General features: G+C 29.3%; 1 protein-coding gene across 2 annotated transcripts in view; it reads right to left on the reverse strand.

Annotated features, from left to right (window-relative positions):
* LOC103580615 (protein artichoke) overlaps positions 1–24,747 on the reverse strand; it is a 187,303-nt gene extending 162,556 nt beyond the window's left edge. For both annotated transcript variants that reach the window (XM_053738567.1, XM_053738566.1), the window contains exons 1-4: positions 24,571–24,747; positions 22,783–22,879; positions 22,219–22,418; positions 22,065–22,107 (exon numbers count right to left, since the gene is read on the reverse strand). The gene's annotated coding sequence lies outside the window, so the exon portion shown is untranslated. The remainder of the gene's footprint in view (positions 1–22,064; positions 22,108–22,218; positions 22,419–22,782; positions 22,880–24,570) is intronic.
* Positions 24,748–25,811: the final 1,064 nt, after the last annotated feature.

Consider the following 25,811-nt stretch of genomic DNA (forward strand, 5'->3'; position numbering starts at 1 on the left):
GGAATGGTTACCATAATATTATGGGAATGGTTACCATAATATTATAGGAACAGTTACCATAATATTATGGGAATGGTTACCATAATATTATAGGAACAGTTACCATAATATTATGGGAATGCTTACCATAATATTATGGGTATGGTTACCATAATTTTTAGAAATTATAATAATTTTTGTTTGTAATAAGCATTTTTTTTGTATATTTAATCTTTTTGTGAAACTATATTACAATAAAACGGTAACCATTCCCGTAATATTATGGTAATAATTCCCATAATATTATGGTAATAATTCCTATAATATTATGGTAAACATTCCCATAATATTATGGTAACCATTCCCATAATATTATAGGAACTGTTACAATGTGGTTATAGGATTGGTTCCTATTTGCTTATGGGAACTATTCCTATGAGTATGGTAATCATTACCATGATTCTTTCATATGCGATATGGGAACTATTACCATAATGATAGGAATTGTTACCATATTTATGGAAAACTTCCCAAAAAGTATGGGTCTATATCCCATAATCCCTAGTAATCATTACCATAACGGTATGGGATGATATTTCATAAACGTACTAGGAACAGTTCCTTTAATTTTTTCTCCGTGTAGAAGAATTCAGTTATTATGTCAGATTTTAGATTTTAGCGACTAAACTAGTAGATCTAGGACCTTAAATTCAAGGACTACTTTTGTAGAAAATAAAATTTGCTACGAAATTGTTGATTAGAGTTTTGGTCGTACTTTTGATAAGTGAGCCAGCATTTTCATTTGAAAATAGTCTTGAAAAAAAGTTTCGCATAGACCTCATACTAGTGGAAAAAAAGTCTTAATAATGGATAGAATAAAAATAATTATAATAATAATCAGCGAGATTCGTTTACAAGTAAGCCAAGATGATAGCGTTGCATATAAATGCAATGCAAATGAGAATTAAATGTAAGCCTCAAGCCTCAAGTAACCTCAACAACACTTGAGAACACGTGACTATGTTATACACTTTGTATTACATTCTAAGGCGTCTCTTATTTAAATTTTTATTATATCTCTTGATTACCGTTTCCAATATTGTCATTATTATTGTTGTTATCATCGTAGAGAATATGAAAAAAAATTCATAATCAATTTATGGCTTCGTTGAAATAAAGTCAAAAAAAAAGGTATAAAAAAAAAAAAAGAAGAGAGTGAGCCCTTGAGACGTCTTTGTTACGATAACCCGCAAGCTCTGGAAAGCTTTGAGGTTTCGTTAATACATTGTTTAAGGATATGGATGAACTTAATGAAGAAAAATGGTTAGAGAGAAGGTAAACGTAGTAGTAGAAGTGAAGTAGTAGAAAATGAGATGTAAGATCTGGAGCTGAGTTGAGCTTTCGGATGAAAAGTGGTTGGATTCGTGGTTTAGACTGCCTCTAATGGATGCTTTGTAACTAACTTACTTTACTATATATATGTTTATGCGTCCATACATATATATGTAAAAGCTTTTATAATAAAAATGTTAAAAAAATTTATTTTTACTTTTAATCAAAATTCCGTCTAAAATATTAAATATATGCCAATAATGGTAATAAAGGGTTTTGTAGAAAATTAAATTTCCTACCAAATTGGTCCTTGACCTTAAGTCTCTAAACTATTAAGTTTAGACGCTAGAATTGATATAAAAATAGATTTTGAAATAAACAAATTTTTTACTGAACAGTCATTAAAATAGTTAATAAATAATTATATAATTTATTTTTACTTGGGTAATAATTATTTCCACATCAAATGATTCACCAAAAATTTACTGCATTGTCTAAATAAATTATAAAAAAATAAGAAGAAAATGGGATGAATTTAAAATTTAAAAATCTCTTTGTACTTAAAAATTCTACAAGTGATTCTAGAATTAGGAGCGAGTTAAAAAAGTATATGTAATGGGAAAAGAGCCAGATTGGCCTTAAGGTAAAGTCATGACGACAAGTGCTTTAACATTTTACAACAGGCTTCTGTGGATATACTTTTATTTCTTTTTATTCTGCAGTAATTTTTTTTCGGATGCTTTTTTTACCCCATTTATTTCTTTAAGGATGTACGTACGTATGAGTAAAAGTGGATCCACTGAAACACGTTTGATCGGGAAATACGGTCACGTATAGATGACGATTGTACAACAAGAAAAAGTATATATAAAATCTAAGAGTGAGTTTTAGTCGGTACAGGTGTATCCAATTTAGCTCCTTTCGTGTTTCTCTAGAGGTAATAAATAGTTAAATTTATATTTTACTTTATTCAATAAAATATATGGGAAATAAGACGATATATTCTAAGGAATAGTAATAATTTATTGAAGTTATTTATGGCTAATTTTGAAATTTTTTTTTTTTTAATTTGAAAACGTCATACGTTTTTTCAATTAAATCCCTTGACAATTTAACGTACTAGGGCTTCTGTGCCATCATTTTAGCTATTGATTAAAAACAAACTATTTCTAATCGACAATTATAATTGGAGTTCTAGATAAAATTTTAAGTACTCCCGCAGTTCAAGGTCATGGGTTTGATTGCTCATTACCCAGCCTCTTATTGGTGAACTCAAAAAAATGAACCTTAGTGAGACTACTCTGCAAAAGTAACTTTCAGTGCCTAAATAACTTGAAAATCCCAACTAAAGTCAAACTTATGGCTTTGAAGTACGTAAAAGTAATTAAATTCGAGTAAGAATAAATGATGACTGAATAAGAGGCCAATAAAGTAGGGCAAGATGGTACTCAAACAGTAATTTCGTTCATGTAACTTTAAAATTATCACACTAAGTCACGATTGCAGTTCCAATAACTTTGTAACGTGTGTCCGGCTCATGTTAACTGCCTCCGGATTCAGTAAATATAAAATTTAAATATAAAAATAAAAGGCACAAAGTTTTAAAAAAGGACGAGAGAAAATTGAAAAAACTCAACTCCTGTCCCGAACGTGGCTACTTGAAAACTTTTTTTTTCTTTTCTTCACTTCGCATTATAACTTTCTTAGAAATTTTTTTTTTTTACATTGGTTACTTTTATTTTATATTTTTTAAGAGTCATACCACTGGCACTGGTTTTTCTCAACTTTACAGCACACGGTCCTCCGTCTCATGATTCGCTTCACGTTTATAAAACTTTTTTAAGTGAAACGAATTATGGCTTTGGGACGTTTGCTATTCTGTGATTAAAGTATCGCATTAAGAATATTTTTTTTTTTTTTTTAATTTTATTATTTTATTATTGAGATAAATTAATTCTTATTACATTTCTTTTAGCTTCGTTTATTATTTTTTTTTTTTTTATTAATTCCATGCTTTAGGTAAAATTAAATTTCCGTCAGATATATTAGATTTGACGATCTAGTACAGTTGCAATTTATTTTCGGTACAATAGCCTGAGAGCTATCATTTTCTTTCAGTCAGTACTCAAGCTGTAATTGATTAAATTCAATAAATTTTTTTTTGATTGATAGCTAAAAGTTGAAACAGAAGCTTATGTGATCCAAACTTTCAAAAAAAAAAAAAAAAAAAAAATGAAAGATATAAATAATTTTTTTAAATAAAAAATCGAATGTCAAAAATTTTTGAAAATTCACTGTTGTTATAATTGCTATTACAGGAAAAAAATCGGTCTATCAGTTGACCCTGCGGGCTAGCCCCTCGTTGAGCTCGAAAAAACTTGTCAATACATTTTTGAGTTCTTTGAGAACACATACACACATACGTACATACAGTTGGATATCATCGTGAAATTATTCAGGATAGCTTCCTAGAACCTCAAAACGTGAAAATCTGATAGAAATTCGGTTTTCGAAAATCAGATCGAAACCAATAACTTCCCAAATTTTTGAAAATTTTCAATTTTCTCAGCGGGAAGTTAAAAATATTGATAATGGGGCCGGTCTTGGCACAATACTGGGCTACTCAGGCTCGGCTTCCGAAGATTGGTCCAAGATCTGACCAACGTTCAAGTAACGAGCCTTGGTTTACCAGTCTCGGGCCAAAATTCAGCCACTACTCAAGTAACAATCCCTGGTTTACCATTCTAAATAACAAATGGTACGTAAAAACCTCTGGCTTATTATAAAGTAACAGCCTAGTGGATAAGACACTTGCCAAACAGCCAAGGACCAGGTTCGAGACCCAGTAAATGCAAAAGAAATTAGTTCCATCAATCTATTCGATTTCTGTATATCCACATTTATTTCTATATGTTACCATCACGCACATGTCTGCTAATATATATTTTTTTAAAATTTATTTTTAAAAAGTATAGGTGCTAATTTAGCTACAGTCTTGGTACAATACTAACACTCAAACTTGGCTCGGTGTTATCATTTCGATGCTTAAACAGACTTGGGCCAAACTTGGATTTTAAGCTCTCCCCAGAGTTAATAAGTTTTGCGCCAAGCCTTTGCCAAGCTTGGGCCTATTGTTTCTTCCTATAAAGGCGTTGGTCGTTTTCGATGTTAATGAATAATAAGACTCTAATAAATACTTGGGTCGTATTGTCCATCTTTTAAGCTAAAGATTTAAAAAAGAAAAATTTAGTCTCCGTGAATTAGAGTTTGAGTTATGAGCTACCTTGGCGACCTTGAACTACGAGCATACTTACTATTTTATTTGTTACTAAAGTTGTAATTGTTTGATTTCAATAAATATTTTTTTGAATCAATGGCCAATAGATTGAGAAATACGAAAAAAATTTGTTCATGCGAATCGGTTGATTAGCTTCTGAAACATCGGTAATTAAAAAAATAGTCCTGTAATTCAAAGTTGCTACTAAAAATCCAAATCTGAGTTTTTGTCGATTTTAAATTAATTTTCTAACCTTTTTTATCTCTGCCGCAATTTTGATACTTCGGATCGCTTATTCCATTGCCAATAAATATATATCCTAGCAATTTCTGATACCGAATCAACTATTTCTATAATATATCTCCATCTAAGCGAGAGTGATAGGAGGATGGGGATGTAATTTAAGGGTAATGTTGAATGTCGTGTGGTGTCGGAAGAGCTTGGTACCCCTTCACGACCAGACTATCGATCAGAGCAGCTTATCTTGCGCTAGCGCGTTACTCGAGGAATCGGTCCGACGCGCCCTTAGCCACAAGTACCTCGAAAGCCACTTTGTGGCCAGGAATCGCTCTGCTTTCGGAAAGAGTTATTATTGAGGAATACAGTCACCGCCGGTGACGCCTGTGGTATTAATGGGCTCTCTAAGAGAAAATACTCTTTGAGATTCCATTGAAAATAACCTGCATCATCTACTTTCTTCCCTTTATCAATACCCATCTGATTTTTATCATCCTTTTCATGTTCAAGATACAAAGCGGCTTATAACTCACCCCTTATCCATTAATTTATCAATATATCACTTCATTAATGACCTAATTACTAGGAATATCGAAATTAACTTTTGATGCCACTAAGCTGCTGAAATTCAAACCTCTATAACTTTGCGCTAAATCATCGTAAGGAAATATAAAAAGGCTTTTTTTCAAGCTTAACGTTTCCACTTTAACTATTTATATGTGATTACACAAAAAGACATATGATTCAATAGTTACAGCCTCGAAAAGTAAAAAAACACAAAAATCCGAAATTTAAATTTTAAGCATTTTGCTCCATAACTTTTGAATTAACGATTATAGCTCGATTTCGTTGATCCAGTTCAAGAGATCGGTAATTTTCCGAACTATTGACCACTTATCGAAAGATTTTTCAATCACTAGACGCTGAGTTGTGATAAGTTTAAAATCTAAAAGGGTCCTGTGGCTTCTCCATTGGTCAACTAGTAAAGGAATCGTACAAAAATTTAAAAAAAAGGAAATCGAAGCTCAAAGTATCTACTTCAAGGTGATTACTATAATTTTTTTTGTGATGGTTGGGACCAAAAAAGCAAAATCAAAATTTTCTGAAATGGAGTCCGTGGTTCATTTTCTGACAAAAAAAAAAAAAAAAACTATAAAAGAAACTGATGGTTGATTTTAAATAATGGACAATAAAACTATATACTCTGAGCTTTAAAAAAAATTTTTTTGGGCATCACAAGATTATTTGTGTTAAAGATATCGTAAGTTGCATACATTAATTAAGTTTCGGAAGTGGACATGCAGTAAATGGATGCGAGAGTTAATGGAGTTAATTATTAACCTGCATAAATTTAAACACAAATCAATCGCCTGGACTCAACTAGCATCCGCACAAGTGTGTGATAATAATTACAGTAGCATGGCATATCCAAGTAGTTTATGTTAACATACATTGGGCGGTGTCACACGATCGCTGCCATAGATTGACCTCAACTCGCCCGTCTATCGTATTTCTCCTACCATGTACTGTCTACATTACCTTACTGTAATCCTCTACTCCCCATTAACCAATCAGACAATCCATAATTACACCCATCACAATAACAACCCCAATTGTTTCAATCACATTCCTCTTTACGTCTTTATTCTTGTTTTGTCTCATGGGTAATTTGCTACTCAGTTCAACTCATAAATTACATAATTACTCGTTATTCTTCCATATAAATTCTCAATTTAAACAAGTAAAGAGCCAGAGATATTTTTAAAATTATTTATTTTTAAATAAATAATTACTAGCCTGGTTCTACTGATCCCAGTTCTAATTCAAATAATGAGTCGACTATCGGCATGAGGTCAAAGTCTTTAAAACTTTTTTGTAGAGTATTTAAGGAGGTTCGATCGAAACTAGTGAGTCAAAGTAATGGTTGAATTTTTTTGTTTTCTAAATTCTCCTAATAGTTATAAAAATTAATTATTTTAATTTAAAATAACATAACGAATTCATGAATTAATAATTATTAGTTATTTAATGAAAGAAAGTAATGAAATGACTTGATTAGTTTTGACTCATATGATTTTATAAAAAGATGTAGCAACAGCGCGTTCTAACTTCTTAAACATCGATATTCAAATTAAAGCGGGAAAAATTTATTTCTAATCTTGTCTCTCTTATCAATGTATTTCTATCTTTGATTTTCTTTCAGCTGCTTCCGCGAGGTTGCCAAACCCTCAATAATATATATCTCTATTGATGAACGAGATTAAACAATAAAGTTTAACTTGAATTATTAAAATAATTACAACGGTAACACTATATTATTAAAATTTTATCATATTCCAAAAATATTCAAGTTTATGGCATGTGGTTTTTTATTTCTTAAACTTGGGATGTTAATAATGAAAAAAATCGAATAAGTCATGACGGAAGCTTGTCCATAAAAGCCTGTGTATAAGAAGTTTAAAGACGTCATTTTTAAATCTTTTTTGTCTAAAAAAATAGACTGGATCACATTTAAATTTTGAGAATACATCTATAATCGGTGGGCCCCACGTTAGGCGCGAATATACTCGGTGGGCCTGGCTGGGCTAGCTCTTGTCCTGACCACGGTTACTTATAATTAACTTAATTAATTTATTTTGTGAGCTGAGGGGAGGGGGGCTCGCTTCGTTTCCTTGAAATCGGCGCTCATAAATTATGAAAAGAGAGGACCTGGTGGTTTATTAAGTAAAAGATTTGGGTTAACATTATCGAATGAAAACTATTATATTTATTTAACCAAGTACCCACCATCACAACATGAAAATTTCCCGAATAGAATTAATTAGAATTAAATTTAGTATACAAGTTTAATATTTCAATTTACTCGGGAGGAGACCAAGTATAAATTTAATTTGAGGAAGACGGAATCCCACTTACGCTGTACCTTACTGAATGCACCATCCTTGTAAGTGTAGGTGAAAATGACCCTTAGCAGGAGTGGCAGAAACGATGTAGGCCCAATTTTCGGTGATAGAAAATTGCAGGAATCAGCACAAATCGAATTGATTTTATCTTTATTGAATGACCGCGTGTAGAAATTTGACTCGAAATGTGGTCAATTAAAACGTTCTTCAAATAAATATTTTAAAATAATCACTGCGGCTATTAATATCGGACGACCAAACTTAAGTATATACAATAAATTAAATAAAACTCGACTCTGGGAATTGATGACTAAAAGTGATTAAACTAATCGTTAGACCGGCTCATCTAAATTGTATTGAGCTCTGGTTGTAGAGTAAGGACCTCGCCAAGTGTCATCAGTCCACTACCCTACTGGTCCATTCTGGGTAGTAGCCAGGGCCTAAGTCTTCAAGTAACTGCTTGCTGGCCCTTTTAAAGGAAATTCTGAGGGCGTGAAACTACCCCACTATTGTCTCAATAGAATTCGATCTAGGAGGCCTCTGACCTGGCCCCGGGTGACTAAGGAGTGTCAATTAAGATATAATTATCACAATAGGTGACTGTGAGGTCAGTTGGATTTTCGCGCTCAATTTTTAAGTCGAAACGCACTGTTACGATCGATAAAATACTTATTTATATGTATACTAATTTTGAAATCTTAAAGTTGGAAAATCCTTTTTCATTAGATTCGGTCGAACTTCCTTAAAGAGCTACAAATTTGTTACAATATATATGAATGTAGCCCTGATAATTCGGCGGAAATTGTAATTTTAAGCTAAAAAAATGATGACCGGGATAACGCATTCGTTTTAAGATGGGCGGAGATCGATAGTTTGATAAAAATTATGGAAAACTATTGATTTTAGGGCCTTCAGGTCAAGAACCATTTTTTTAGAGTTTGAAGAGCTTAAAATTTGTGCTGGTATATTTGGGTGTAGCTTTGATAGCTCAGTCGGAAATAAAAATCAAAGTTCATGATAGTTAATTTTTTCGAAATTATTTCGATTAACATTATTAACGTGTATTTTATTAGAAGCACAAAGTTTTTTTGGTCTAGACAGTCTTTTTGTCTTGACGACAGGTCACACTAAAAAAAATTATTCGTATTTGACTTTGCGCAGCTTTTAATCAGACTTTGCTATGCAGTTCAACGTTACGAAGGTACTCTAACCCCACTTTTATACACACCGGTGATGAAAACTCAACCAGAGTAAACTTAAAGTCGAGTATTTCGTATACACAGAGTAAAAATAGAAAAAAATCCTTAAGCTTTTGAGAGTTACGTGTAAAAATAAGTAAATAAAATATATACAAGAGACTGAATTTAACGAACCTCGAATTCTGAGCTTTCGTATTTTATAAAAAAAAATTTTAAAATATATTTTTGCAAGTCATAATAAGAAAGCACATCTTTGATTGATTAAAAATGACACTACAAAGAATAAATATCACGAAGAATGTCCACATTGTTCGTGAAAAATATGACAAATCTACACTTTTTACATCTATAGATATACTGTTTATCAGTCACTTAACGATCCAACAGAATTCCCAATGAATAGCCGTCTTAAGTTAAGACAAAGAAAAATTCCAAACTATCAAAAATTATTTTACTGTATTTAGTTAATTAATTAATAATGTACAATTCACTATATGAACTTGACTGGAAACTCTAGTTATTTTTGCTGAGTATCCTATATGTTGAAAACAATAAAATGAATTCTAAACTATTATAAAAATCAATTAAATCATTTTCAATTGTTACTATCATTATTTAATAATCTTTTGTATCAGAAATAATACAGGAATTAATTTTATATTAATGCGATTTAATATTATTTTAGGTTAATTATAAAATTAAATTTAATGTAGTGTCCTTTTTTACCAATAAAAGAAATTCTGTCTTACCAGTTGATGCAAAAAATATTGTTACGGATTGACTAGAAGGGGCTTGCGACTCTCATGTGTTGGCAACACTTGCTCTAACGATTCGTGAACCAATCACACTCGTTGTCGAAAGCACGTCTACTCAATTCGTTAATATACTAATGTGTAATCAATAGTTGAGCTAAAATAAAAATATTCACATTAATAATGTTGATTTAATTATAGTTGGCATCTACCTAAAATTAAAATAACGGCTTAAATCTCAAATATATGATTAAAATTATAATAAATGATCTTGCAATAAACTAAATTTTCTGAAAAAAATGTCAGATCGTTTTTTACGTAAAATTGATAGTTTCACTGGAATTCGAAGCTAAAGTATTAGTAGAAATTTCGAGTTTTTTAATATCAAAGAGGAGGTGGGTGTTTGAATCGATAGAGACTTATGATGGCCCGACTAGAGTACTTGTGTCAGAAGCACGTGCAGCATGTGTTACATGTTGCTTAAATCAATGACCATTAGGCTGTAAGCTCTGTTACAAGTGTCAAAACAGCTGCGCTTAATTAAATGCTTTCTCTAGAGCTATTCAATTTCTGGTTTCATTACCTGCTCAATTAGTTAAGAAAAAAAAAAAAGGTTATTTTAATGTGAAACTACAGAAAATTTCCTTAACATTGAGTACCTACATCACTATATTAAAAATAATTATATGCATCTAATATATATCATATGAATAAAAAATTTATCTGAAGACAATTTTTTTAGTTTTCAAATAATGCCTTGTGGGTATTCGTTTAAAAGAGAATTAAAAAATGTACAAAACTACATATTTATTTTTCGAAAAAAAAAAAAAAAAAAAAAAATTATAAAATTGCAAAAGATTTTTTTTATAACTTAAAATTATTCTCTAGCCTCATTAATCACACGAAATTAGTGGTAGACTATTTTTTAAAAAAATAGATAAATTCAAGCCATTTAACGTAAACAATTAATTGGTAATTATAATTACAAATTTAATTACTGTAATGACGACGTGAAGACAAGAAGTTTGACCTAAATTTACTAGCTATTACCAATGCAATAGTAATTAGCTTAATTGTCGACGGACTACATATATAGACGAGAAGTAGATGAGAGTTTTAAGCACAAAATTAAGAGAGAAAGATAAAGCAAGAGTACTTAACAGATGGGTTGAATAAAACGAATTAGCACTTGACGAAATAGCTCTCGTCAAGTGTATGAGAGAGAATAAAAATGAGATAGTCAAGGATCACTTGTACACTTTCCACTACTTTAACTATTAACAGTTGATTTCGTATACCAGAATCACCTCTGCCTCAAGATAAATTTATTTATTTTTTTTACATTTATTTATTGTCATTGTATAATATTTAACCTCAAGTTCAAATTGCAGTTGATCAATTGACTTGGGATAAAAAAATTCCTGGTACTTTTTTTGTAGCAAATTTAATCTACTAAGAAATTGTTTAAATTCATTATATTTAATTTATTATCATTACTCAATATTTTTTAGTAAGAAATACTAATATACATCAATAAATTGATTACTTTTGCTATTTATTATTAAATCTACAGTAAAAATTACAAAATGATAATTATTATTTATTCATTCGTATTCTTTATAAACAGAATGTCCATTTTTATGAAGAGATAAAAAATCTGAGTTAAAATTACTAAATTCATATTGTAATCTTCAAACGAGATTGAAATTATGTCCTTTCTACCATCTTAATTTTTAGTTATATTTAGTAATTTTTATTATTTAAATAAGAAAATAAATATAAACTGCAGTAGTAAACTTGATTATATAATTTAGTAAATTGTATATTATAATGGAAATGAATAAAATAAAATTTTTATTAGTTTTTCAACTTTTTATTATTATTATTGTTATTATTATTATTTATGTCATTTATATTAGTGTCAGTGTCAATTCTTAATTTTTAAAAAATCACTTCTTTTGACCGAGATTGGAACCCTCATCCCCCACGGACGAATCCTTTCTACGCTATATTTATTTGGTTTACAGAAATTATTAAACAGATTATAATTTTTGTACACTGTAGGGTATTAATGCATATTTATATTGTATACTGTACACTCAGATAATTAAATAATAATGTTATTATCTAGTTATGGTAAAATTTCTACCATCAATCCGATGGTAGTGAATATTATCTAGATGATTGTATAAATTATCAAGATTGTAATATTTACCATATTTATAATTATTGTTACAATCCTGTACGTTAACTAGAGTTAATTATTATAATTATACTAAATAGTTATATTTATAATCCAGATAGTAACGGTTACCATCAGAAATTATAATTGTTACTATCCTGATAGTAACTTTTACGAAATTTATTGCAGAAGTAAATATTATCATCCTAATAGTAAATATTACCATTCTGATAGTAACTGTAATCATCCTGATAGTAAATATTGCCATCCTGATAATAACTTTTACGAAATTTATTGCAGAAGTAAATGTTATCATCCTAATAGTAAATATTACCATCCAGATAGTAACAGTTACCATCAGAAATTATAATTGTTACTATCCTGATAGTAACTTTTACGAAATTTATTGCAGAAGTAAATATTATCATCCTAATAGTAAATATTACCATCTTGATAGTAACTGTAATCATCCTGATAGTAAATATTGCCATCCTGATAATAACTTTTACGAAATTTATTGCAGAAGTAACTATTATCATCCTAATAGTAAATATTACCATCCAGATAGTAACAGTTACCATCAGAAATTATAATTGTTACTATCCTGATAGTAACTTTTACGAAATTTATTGCAGAAGTAAATATTATCATCCTAATAGTAAATATTACCATCTTGATAGTAACTGTAATCATCCTGATAGTAAATATTGCCATCCTGATAATAACTTTTACGAAATTTATTGCAGAAGTAAATGTTATCATCCTAATAGTAAATATTACCATCCAGATAGTAACAGTTACCATCAGAAATTATAATTGTTACTATCCTGATAGTAACTTTTACGAAATTTATTGCAGAAGTAAATATTATCATCCTAATAGTAAATATTACCATCTTGATAGTAACTGTAATCATCCTGATAGTAAATATTGCCATCCTGATAATAACTTTTACGAAATTTATTGCAGAAGTAAATGTTATCATCCTAATAGTAAATATTACCATCCAGATAGTAACAGTTACCATCAGAAATTATAATTGTTACTATCCTGATAGTAACTTTTACGAAATTTATTGCAGAAGTAAATATTATCATCCTAATAGTAAATATTACCATCTTGATAGTAACTGTAATCATCCTGATAGTAAATATTGCCATCCTGATAATAACTTTTACGAAATTTATTGCAGAAGTAACTATTATCATCCTAATAGTAAATATTACCATCCAGATAGTAACAGTTACCATCAGAAATTATAATTGTTACTATCCTGATAGTAACTTTTACGAAATTTATTGCAGAAGTAAATATTATCATCCTAATAGTAAATATTACCATCTTGATAGTAACTGTAATCATCCTGATAGTAAATATTGCCATCCTGATAATAACTTTTACGAAATTTATTGCAGAAGTAACTATTATCATCCTAATAGTAAATATTACCATCCAGATAGTAACAGTTACCATCAGAAATTATAATTGTTACTATCCTGATAGTAACTTTTACGAAATTTATTGCAGAAGTAAATATTATCATCCTAATAGTAAATATTACCATCTTGATAGTAACTGTAATCATCCTGATAGTAAATATTGCCATCCTGATAATAACTTTTACGAAATTTATTGCAGAAGTTATTATCCAATAATTATTAATTCTAATAAAAAAAATTATAACAGCAACAATTCTTGCATTGAAAAACATTCTAATTATTCTAGATGATTGGAATTAAAAATTTAGCATAATAAACACAATTACTTAATTTTCTAAGTGTAGGGTATTTAATGCCTATTTTTAGTTAATTTTTATACTTTTACAGAATAAAAGTTGTTAAATCGTATAATGAAATATATTAATATATGTTCAGTAATAATTTAATATTTTCTTTATAAAAAATGCTATTCGATTAAAAAAGAGTACGAATCAAGTAGTAATAAAACTAATAACAGCAATTCTTCAGATATAAAGTGTTAATTACCATTTTGTGATTTTTACTATATATACTATATATATACATTTAGTAATCAATAGTAAAAGTAATGCACTCATTGATATGCATTAATATTTGCAGAAAATTTAGTTTGCTGTGTAATTATTTATATTCATTTTTATCGTATATCTAACAATTGCGCCGTAATATCAAGTTGAAGTTGATGAAAAAGTTATATAAGAAAAAAAATGGTTTTTATAAAATTTAAATGTTAATTAACTTGTCATATTTAAATTAATTGTAAAGACTTCGATTTGTTAAGATTTAAATCTGTTTTATTTATTGTATCTTTAGTTTTTTTATTACGGTCTTATTTCAAGAGGTAATTGCTGGTTAGTATAGATATAAGGAATAAGCTGAGGATTACCAGGAATTTACTATATTATAGAGACTTAGATTGTGGGCTAAGTCACTGGGATATCTTCTCTCTTCTCTCACATTGTCTTTACAACAATTTAAGACTTGATGACCACAATTTATTTATTTTCTTAAAATGTTTATTCTAAAAATAAATTTATTATTATTCCATTCGAAAATTCGGATTTTTAAATTGCAATATTGATTCACACATTATATATTTATAAGTATATTAAATAATTCACATAAATTTTCATAAAAATTTATAGATAAAAATATTTTTGTAACTTATAAATAAATAAATAAATAATTGATTGATGAAAAAAATTTTAATGAGCTGAAGTGTAAAAACAAGTTGTTCATTTAAAAACTTTATGTCCGAGAGTAATTAACAAGCTAGATATTTACTGCTGTGTTTTCTACATACCTTTATATATATACATATATATCCTCACACTTTAATTTACACACACACACACATGTATACATTTAATTTATAGTCTTTATATACTTGATACATAGGCTCTATACGCTAGACTAGAATGTACATCAAGACTTAGATTCACCTTCTTCATCGTTAGTTCTAGACCAAACCAAACTTTACTTAATATATATATATATATATATATATATATATATATATATATATATATATATATATATATATATATATATATATATATATATATATATATTATATAAGAAAACCAATTACAAGTGTCTTAGAAGTTAAAATGTGTCTTTGAAGTAAAAAGTAGAATAAAAGTACAAAACAAATATTTATTTAAATAACAATTTTCAAACAACCGCAGTGTTAAAGATTTTCTTTTTTCTATTTAAAAAAATAATTGTCATGAATTTATTTAACATGAATTTTAATGTAAATACGATGAAAGTACTTTTAATAATAAAAATTTGAGAACCCGTAAAAAATGAATCTTATATGGCCATACATGAAAATTCGTCATATATATGCGTTAATCTATCCATGTATAGAGCATATATGATCCATTTATGATTCATACATGGGGTATATGTTATCCATATATGAGTCATATATTCTCAGAAATAGCACATGGATGATTCATAAATAATGTAAATATGATTCAGACATCGAGCATATACGAAGCATACAGGAAAATTGGCCATATTTGGATCATATATGCCCGCATATAGAGCAGATAGGATCTACTAATAAAGCATATATGGAGCATATATTAATCATATATAAAAATTGGATATATATGTCCATTCATAGAGAATATATGATCTACCAATGATGCAATTATAATTCTTACATAAAACGTATATGAATCATATAGAAAAATTGACTACATACTCTCATAGATAAAGCATACAGAATTTATATACGGAACATGTATATGAACCATACATGGAACATATAAGGTCATTTATGAAAATTATCCATATATGCGTTACATAGTCCATATATTAAAATTAGCCTTATATGAGTCATATAAATCTATACATTAAGCATATATAATCCATATATAAATATATTATCTATATACACTTCACATATGGCCAATTTTCATACATGCTTATTATATGGACATTAGACTGGGCCAAAAAAAAATCGACTATTTTTTTTTTTTCGATACTGTAAAAATATCATTCCTGATGACCAAAAAAAATTATTGTGCAAGTTTGAGCCCTTACTATTGATATTAAAAGGTGTATCGTTACTACTGATAGTTTTATGACGAAAATTTCATTTTTTACCCGAAACTCGTAAATCATTTATCTCAAAAATTTAAGCAATGTATATTCTTAAAAGATATTGAATTCCGTACAAAAAATCTTTCTTAGTAAATTAACGTTAAAAAGCCGTTTCTTTGTAACCGTGCCTTAAACATTGATTTGTTTTTTAAATTATTTGTTTCTATTTCTGATTTTTGTAACTACTAGAAATATTACAATTTTTTTTAGTCAAGATACATACTCTTGAAGAAAGTTTAATGCTCTACAAAAAAAGTCTCTTAACATTTTTTGTAGAGAATCAAATTTCCATCAAGAGTATATTTCTTGACTGAGAAAAATTTTATTATTTCTAGTAGTTACAAAAATCCAAAATAGAAACAAAGAATTTAAAAAACAAATTAATGTTTAAGGCACGGTTAGAAGGAAACAACTCGTTTTATGTCAATTTACTAAGAGATACTTTTTGTAGGAAATTCAATTTTCTTTAAGAGTATACATTGCTCAAATTTTTCAGATAGATGATTCACGAGTTGTGGGTAAAAAATGAAATTTCTGTCAAAAAACGAACATTCGTAACGATACACCTCTTAATATCATTATTAAGGGCTCAAGCTTGCACATGTTGTTTTGAGACTATGAGACCTGAAAAAAAAAAATTTTTTTTTTGACACATCCTAATAGTCATACGTTTCTATGTATGGCCATACATGTTTAATAAATTACGAACATGCTTGGTCATATATTGCCATGCATAGCCTTATACGGCCATATATGCCCATACATGACTATGTATGACCATATATGCCCGTACAGGGACCATATATGTTAAATTAATCATGGAGATACATGGTCATGTAATGTCATACATAGCCTTGTATGGCCATATATGCCCATACATGGAGCATATATGGCCATATATGGTTAATTAATAATGGGCACATATACTCATACAAAACCATGTATGGCCTTGTATGACTACATTAAAAAATTTTGTATGCCCATGTATGGCCACATATGCTTCATGCATGGTAATGTATGATTCATTTTTCACGGGGCAATAATTTTTTTTTGGTCATCAGGAATAATATTTTCACAGTATCGAAAAAAAAAAAATTGTCGATTTTTTTGGTCCAGTCTAATGGACATATATGATTCATTTTTTACAGGAATAAGGAAAAAGTTTGAAAATCAGCTTTAAAAAAATAGATAATAATAGTGGTTTAAATTAAAATTGAGAGGCATAATATGTGTGTCGTGTGCAGTGAGAGGTTGAGTGAAAGTGATGGAAAATATGATAAGAGGTGCATGAATCAATTAAATGAACTGGGTAAAGATAATTGAATTTTTTGGAGAGAAAATGAACTGTTGAGTAGAAGATAATAGTGATAATTGTTAAATTTTTGGTCGGAGAAATCAATCATGTTCGAGGGATTATTGTATTAAATAAGGCTGTCAGAGTGTCAGATGTTGAGTGAACATAATTAAGTGAAGGCACAAGCGTTGAGTTGTTCTACTTGATAGAATTTAAAAGAGAGGAAAAATGATGGGAGTAGAAAATATTTATTTTGAAAGTTGTTTTTAGGATAAATTGTTTTTAAATTTTTAATATCGAATATCAATTCAATCAAATATCTCGATTCTAAAATTTGATGAATCGATTATCAATCACATATTTCGATTATAAACTGCGACATATCGATAATTGATTTCAATTTATCGATTTTAAATTAAATAAATCGATTATAAATTCAAAATCCACTGGTTTAATATTCGATTTATCGATTTATAATCCGATATATTAATTAATCATAAAAGTAACAATATATAAAAAAAAATAAATCCACAAGCACAAAAGATAATTTAACCGAATAAAAAAAAAAAATTCTCATAGCCAATATCAGCATTCAGAGTTTTCTTGTAACACGTGTGTCAATTACCGGCAAGTAATGAATCCCCAGAAAGTAATTAAACTTTTCTCAGTAAATTTAAGCCGTCTTTGTGGCGACTTTGTTGCAGCTCTACTGTCCTCGACAGCACCCTGTCTGTCTGACGCTGAATCTAAAAGTGTCAGTTGGTTTAGTTTGATAGAGGGATACAAGTACACCCACCCTTTCCTTCTCCTCCCGCTTCCTCCTTTACTCCCATTCCCGTTCCCTCTCACTCTCCAGTTTACTATCTCACACACTCTCAAAAGGTAATTTTTCATTCCGACCATTCGTTTGAGTTTCTCTCTTGCTTCCTCCCCTCTTTCCCTCTCCACCCTTTTCTTGTCCCATGACACAGCTCGTTCATCTTTCATTGTGTCCAATACAAAACTGTTGGATTTAATACTTACCTCTGGACTCTCGATTCTAGACTCTAAACTTTGAACTTTGAACCCTCAGCTCTCGAATCGAAAAATGCGCAACGAGAGTTTCCCTCCCGAAAAAAAAAACTGTGTAAAAATTTGATTACATTCAAAAACTAATTTAAATGAGCTAAATTGACTCGACAATTTATTTAAATAATAATTTTTTAAATTAAACAAAAGAGTCGTTGGCCCGTACAAATCTCGGATTGGTTGGGCGGTGGGTGAGTACGAGGGTAAAAATGAGGATAAGGATGAGGGTAAAAGTAAAGCCGAGGGGAAGGTGATGATGAGGGTATAAGGGATGAAAAAAACTTAGTAGTGTAGGTAGTGTCGCTAGAGGGTGTGCAAGAGGGCTTACAAGTGGAAAAGGACGTCCGGGACTTTGTCGGCAGAAAGACGAGGTGACATTTAATTTCGAAGAAAGCACACAAAAGACGACATTTTACTTTGCAACTCGACGCCCTGTTTTTATTTTTTGTTGCTCTTATGTGCTGATATCGATCGAACTTTTCTTTCATATCCACTATCTAGTAAAAACACATTTTTTTAAAATACAAAATTGTCTAGACTCATGTTAAAAAATCAGACCCAGAATATTTAGGCACTGATGTAAAATTTCCTTTGCAAATTTTTTTAATCACATTAACTCTCAAAAATTTAATTATTCTAAGCAACAAAAACAAAAAAAAAAAACAATTTTATAAAACTCATAACAAAGAATAAAAATTCATAAAATTTTATATTAATATACAATCCTTTCTGATTGGTTAAAAGTGTGATTTAATGTATCTTAAAATGCTCATTTTTATACTAAGGTAGATGTCGGGTGATGGGCATAGTGTCAGAAAGTTCTAAAATTTAGTATATTTATTAAGGGTATTAAGATATAGCTACCATTAAAATTTGAAATCGATTGACTATCTCTAATTCAAGATATTTACAGTCATACTTTGGACCATTAACATTGCGAGCAATGAGGAGTATGCGTTTCAAGTCGCGTTCATGATTCCAGTAAAAAAACTAACAGTCAGAAACTTTTGAAAAACTAACAGAGAATTAATGAACTTGTCCTGAATTTAAAATCAAAAAGTATTTACCATCTCATAGTTGAGATTTAACACCGCAAAGTTCAACAATAAATGAAAAAATATACATGTCGGTGAATTGGAAAAAAAACAATCTGACAACGCTGTACGCAAGTAAACATAATACTATACTATAATACTATTTGAGCGGTAAATTCAAACAGATATTCAGTACACTCTACAGCAACTGGTAGAGCATATGCGACGTTGTCAGATTAGAATTTAAGAAAATGTTCAACAGTATTTGCGCATACGTATATATAAGTGTGTAGGTAAACGAATCAAACTTTGACCTTCAATATCTCTTAAACAGTTGGACTCACGAAAAAAACATAAGATACTGTTTTTAAAGAGCGGGAAATTTCCTAGAAAAATATGAATTAGTCATTGCTGTGCACTTATTTTTAAGTAAGTAATAAAATTTTCCTCATTGTACTAAAATGAAAATGTATCATTACTTAGGCAAGGTTAAACGGTGTTAGAATAAACTTTTTTATTTTTTTTTATCATTTTTGGATCACAAATAAATGATTTATATCATGGCCAAGTAAGAAAATCTAATTTGGTAAATAACGCACACCCTAATATATATATATATATATATATATATATATATATATATATATATATATATATATATATATATATATATATATATATATATATATATATATATAAAGTGTAGAATTGTCATATTTTTCACGAACAATATGAACATTCTTCGCGATATTTATTCTTTGTAGTGTCATTTTTAACCAATCAAAGACGTGCTTTTTCACCATGAGTTGCAAAAAAAAATTTTACAGCAAAATATTTTCTATATTTTCACGATTTATAACAGAAACAAAGAAATCAACGATAAAATAGACTTCAAAAGACTGAAATAACTTAAAAAAATTTAAATACACACAACTTTTGATCGACAACAGGAGATTACTAAATCCTAGATCCGGTATACAAGAGTTTTCTTCACATATATATATATATATATATATATACATATATATCGAGAGAGAGAAAAATCCTTTCAAATGTTCACCTCTGGTTTAAAGTTGAGTAAGCCAAGTCGTTTTCACGAGTTTTCCAGTAAATTCGCGGTAGGTAAAAGTCGCTGAGACTTTTTATAAATTTTCCTCTTTTATTCTCTTTCACTCTTTATCCCGATCTGAATTTTTTTTATTTTCTCTTCACAACATATACATTTAATCGTTTTTTTTTTTTTTCAAACTCTTTCGAGTGTGCTCAATATCTCGTGTGTAAGTCAGATGAAAATAACTAGTTTTTTTTTTTCTAAATCTTTCTCTCGACGAAATCTCAGTCAGTGCAATTCCGCTCGTATTCGGTTTAATACTTAAAAAATAGAAATAAAAAAAAGAATTATTGGATAGCGGATAGAGTTCAGGCGTTGAAGTTCACTTTACTCAAGCCGATTCAGCTTTCGCACTTTTGATGTCGATACCTCGAATGGAACTTACATGAATTTCATTTAAATTCGGACAGTGAGAAAAAGTTAAGGACTTGTAGAAGATATTGGATGAAATAATATATATAAGAGGTTTTGTAATCTGAGTGTTTGATCGGATGGTAGAAGGAGAGTGTAGGAGTAGGACTAGAAAACGAAGAGGAAAGGCCATATCAGTTGCGACTTAGTAATCGAATGAAGATGAGGATTTTGAGTAAAACCAATTTAATTTGTTTGTTTGGTTGTTTGTTTATAATTTTGGTTAGTGCATGTAGGGCAGTGAGTAAACAAACTTGGATGGCAATAAATCGTTATTTCGAATCAAACTGCAATAGATTCAGCGGATAAACATAAATCTGTCTGTTAGTTGATAGTACGGTTATTATTCAGTTTGATGTCGTCAGTATTGGATAGTTTATGTCAGATTGTATACATAAATATACTGAATAATTGATACCCACATGTATATAAACATATATTACGGTGTTTAAAAAAAAAAAACATTTCTTTTTTTTTTCTCAAATCTTATGGTCTTGAAAGCTAGTCTCGAGTATAAAAAAAATCCTTCCAAAAGAGCAGCCCGAAATCTCGACCCTGCTAAGAGCTCAACGAATATTTATTTTCCCATTTGAATTATACATGTGAAATTTTTTTTTTTTGCTTTTTATAAATAAAAGTATTCAAAATTTTTTTTTTCGAAAATCGAAGTACATAGTCTTATAGGAAATTAAATTCTCTACAAAAATGCTTTGGAGTATTTTCTTCGTACAACTAACAGAAAAAAATTATGAAGTTTTGAATTATGATAAATTGTATAACTCTGTTTTTATTATATAAACAGTTTTTGGCCAAAGCCGAAGATTTGCGATAGCCATCTGTGAATTTTTTTCTTAACAGATGAAAAAAAATATATATTTTTTTGTATATTTTCGGAGCTAAATATTTCATGAAAGAAATATAGCCTATGAGATGAATGGGACTTAACAAGGCACAAAATAATTATTTGCTTCTAATAAAGAGAAAAATACGAAAAATTTAAGTTCTATCAATTTTTTGTATAAATCAATGTCTAATACTATACAAGCAAAGTAGGCAATAAATTTAGTAGGAAAAACAATAAATAGTCAACGATAAACGTGAGCTCACTCTTTTGACTCGAGTCTGAAGGCAAAATCAACAATAATAATATTTGATTTACAAAAAAAAATATTCATGCAAAAAATCACTCACCATACCAAGAAATATCCGGAGCAGCAGGCAATTCTTTCAATGGCTGTAAAAATCAAAAATTAAAATTAACTAAATCAATAGACTCGTTGATTTTTTTCAAAAATTTCTCTTATAAGCTATTAGTTTTTTTTTTTTACAAAACCAATTAAGTCACCTTGGCGGACGTTTTTTTTTGCTTCTAGCAGCAGGAACCAGCGGTCCAAGATGCATAATAATCATATGGAATAAAATCAGTACTTTTGCACACCTCATGTGCGAAAGCACGGAGGGTACTTTACTGACGGTTCATCCTCGTTGACAATTGTTTACTCCACTGTATTATTTTCCAGTCAGCTGATTGATATTTTGCTCCAGCTAATAAATATTCAGAAAAAATTTAAATAAAAAATAATCTTGAGATACTTGAGAACCGAAAATAATTTTTGTTACACTGTGAAAAATTCCCAACAAATTTTACTATGTGTGTATAGTAACACTGGACTATAAAAAAACTGGTACAAAATTTAAAAGTGTCCCATAGTAAACGTATGCGCATAAGCAACAATCGTGTAGTCTGCGCATACGTTTACTATGGGACACTTGTAAATTTTGTACGTTTTCTTATAGTCCAGTGTTACTATGCAGTATGCACCCATAGTAAAATTTGTTGGGAATTTTTCACGGCATGATTGTGAACTATGAAGCTAATTCTGGACTTAAAAAATTTTAAATGTCTTACCATGAGCACGATATGTTCCTCTAACAATTAACACTCGATAAGAAAAATTTATTTTCATCTCCAACAATTGATTTTAAATAATTCCATCAGTCGAAACCTGTAATATTATAATTAATTTATATTTTTAAAAACGCGTCTTTATTTTTTTACGGCAACATTAAATTAATTTAAAAAGAAAAAAAATTAATCGTAAGCATATGATTATTTTCTCTAATGATAAATGTAAACCAAAATTATAATTATTTATAATTATACAATAAGTTTAACGGCAAAGTGTTTAACAGTAATATTTATGAAGTTCAATAATATGAATAGAAAAACTTAAGTAATTTATTCAGACTGTTGCTTTAAAAGTTTAATCGAATATTTTTATTAAAGAACTTGCTGAGAAGAGAGTAGAGGTACCATTTTCCGCGCTTTGATGCCAATTTTCGACACTTGAAAAATAAAAATTAAATAATTTATAAGCAACGCAATGCTATAGATAATTTATAAACATATAAAAAGATACTTTTGTCATACGATTAAAATGGAAATTTTATTTTATACTTTTTCATTGATTACAATAAAGTATTAAATGTCCAAAAATGGAGCAGTGGCCACAAATTGTACTTCTACTCTATTAGTAACTGATCTAGTATTTTATTATGAAACATATTATTATAGCTTGAATGATGCATTACTGTTCAGTTGTACCCCGCACTAGTAGAGCGGCTTTTTCTAGCAAGTGTCGGTTTCAAGTAAAATGATTCCGGACAACTGATCCCACCATTCAGGACATTATTTATTTGTACCTAATATTTTAATAATGTATATCAGTATATAATAAGGGATCAGTTGTCCTGAAATGTTCTACTTTCGTATTATAAGAAAGGAGAATAAGGATAGGAGGGGATTGGGTAGAATAAGGCAGGAACCTTCTCAATGAAAAATCTACAAACAAATTTAAAAACATATGGATAGTCCGAACTAGGAGACGAACCCAGACCATATCAGTTACACGCCGAGTGCTCTCCCAGTTGAGCTATCCGAGCTTGTACCATGTTCTGGTCAATTTATCTTCATATCTCTTACACTGGGATCGATATATATCGCGCAATAAAATTGCTGGGATCAATTAACAGCACACGTAGTGTTCATCAAGCTAAACTATAATTAAAATAAAACACTAGAATAGTTACTAACATCTTGCGCAAGTTAATAAGCAAAAATAGACAGTCTAGACTATTTCAAAAGAAATCGTCTTCATAAAATATTGACATTACCCTGATAGCTCAGCAAGTTCTGCAGTGAAACATTTTCGGCTAACTTAACGAGAAGTTTCAGGAGAGCCTTGGCTGGATAATGCGTGCAAATTAGTGCAAGTCAACTGCCGTCATCTGAATGTAATTTGACAGAAAAACTTGCCGTCAATTTGAAGTGAAACTTCCAATCAACTTGACGTCATTATCTACCTAATTAAAAACGCCGATTGAAACCGCTAATTCCGATTGAATCCGATTGATTTCAATCAGAATTTATTGGTTTCAATCGGACTTTTTAATCAGGGCTGACAGTAACATTTAAAATCAAATTGAATTCAAGTTACGAACAATCTACTGTCAATTTAACCGCAACTGTTTGCTCTCCAATATTTGCTCTTAAGTTGGCTTCAGAATACGGCCGTAGCTTGAAGTTAACTTGCGGTCGTTGTGACTATCAGGGTATTTTGGATTTAATTTAATAAATTTAATTTCTTGTATATATTTAAAGTTACGGTGGTTAAAAATTATAAAACTAATTATTCACCTTAATTTAATTGAAAGAAAAAGGACCTCAATGACATTGTGATTTTCCGATACATAGAACTGGTCAGCAATATCGTTGGTGCTGACAAAATCCATATTTTTTATTAATAAAATCATTATTTCATAGAACAATTGAACTATTTGATCAGTTCCTTTCAATTATTGAAAATAATAAACTAAAAACTATAAAGAAAACAATTAATTACTGGTCTTAATTAAGCGATTGGATTATTTTTATGATTTATAAGCAAAAAATACATACCAAAAATTTTCTCAATGACTTTTCTTCTTGAATTCGTAGATAATTGTAGCAAAAGAAAAAAAACTAGATCAAAACAGATTTATGGTGCAAGCGCAACAAGCTTGAAAATAATTTTTTTAAAGAAGTATGGGGTGGGTCGCAAAATTTATGAAACTATAAACCGAATCACGTGTACTTATAAATTATTTGTTGAGTTCTTGCAGTATTTAAAATGCGGGTAATTGTGAATGATTTAACTAAAGCCTTAGCTCAGGTAAGAATAATTAGCACCCCAATTGATTGTTGCCAAATATAGACGGTTTCAGTTTAATAAAAAAAAATGAAATTAGGACATATAATTTCCTAATTTGCCCACAACTTCGACTCGAGTCAAAAGATAAATAAAAAAGACTTATGATTTAATAAAAAAATATATCATGCAAAAATTCACTCACCACACCGAGAAATATCCAGACCAGCAGACAATTCTTTCAATTTCTATAACAAAAAACAAGATTAATAATTTTTTAAAATAAAATAAAAATTTCCGATAATTTGTTTCATTGAATTGAAGAAAAATTTACCTCGGCGGACGTATTTCTGCGCTTCCAGCATCCGGAACCAGCACAAGCGATTCATGATGATCGGAATCATTAAATTAATTTTACTCTAATTAATCTCTCACTCCGTTTATTTTTTTCTCAAAGCATTTTTGCACCAACTGAAAATTTCATAAAAAATAATTAATAAGAGACAAAAAATTAATTTTTAGTCCTACCTAAAATATTATATTCCTGAAGTTCGAAGACAATTAACAAGTTTCAAATTTTTTTTCAATAAATCAATTACAAATAAAACGCCAGCTAACTTGAGTATCATAAAAGATTGTGAGACTGAAGTTAGTCAACATTTAATAATTTTTAGATTTTTTTTTAAGCAATCAATTATAAAAAAAAAAAAAATATTTGAAAAAATCGCACCTATAGTTATTACAATTTTCT

This window comes from Microplitis demolitor, chromosome 4 (assembly GCF_026212275.2).
Source record: "Microplitis demolitor isolate Queensland-Clemson2020A chromosome 4, iyMicDemo2.1a, whole genome shotgun sequence".
In the NCBI taxonomy this organism is placed as follows: Eukaryota; Metazoa; Arthropoda; class Insecta; order Hymenoptera; family Braconidae; genus Microplitis; species Microplitis demolitor.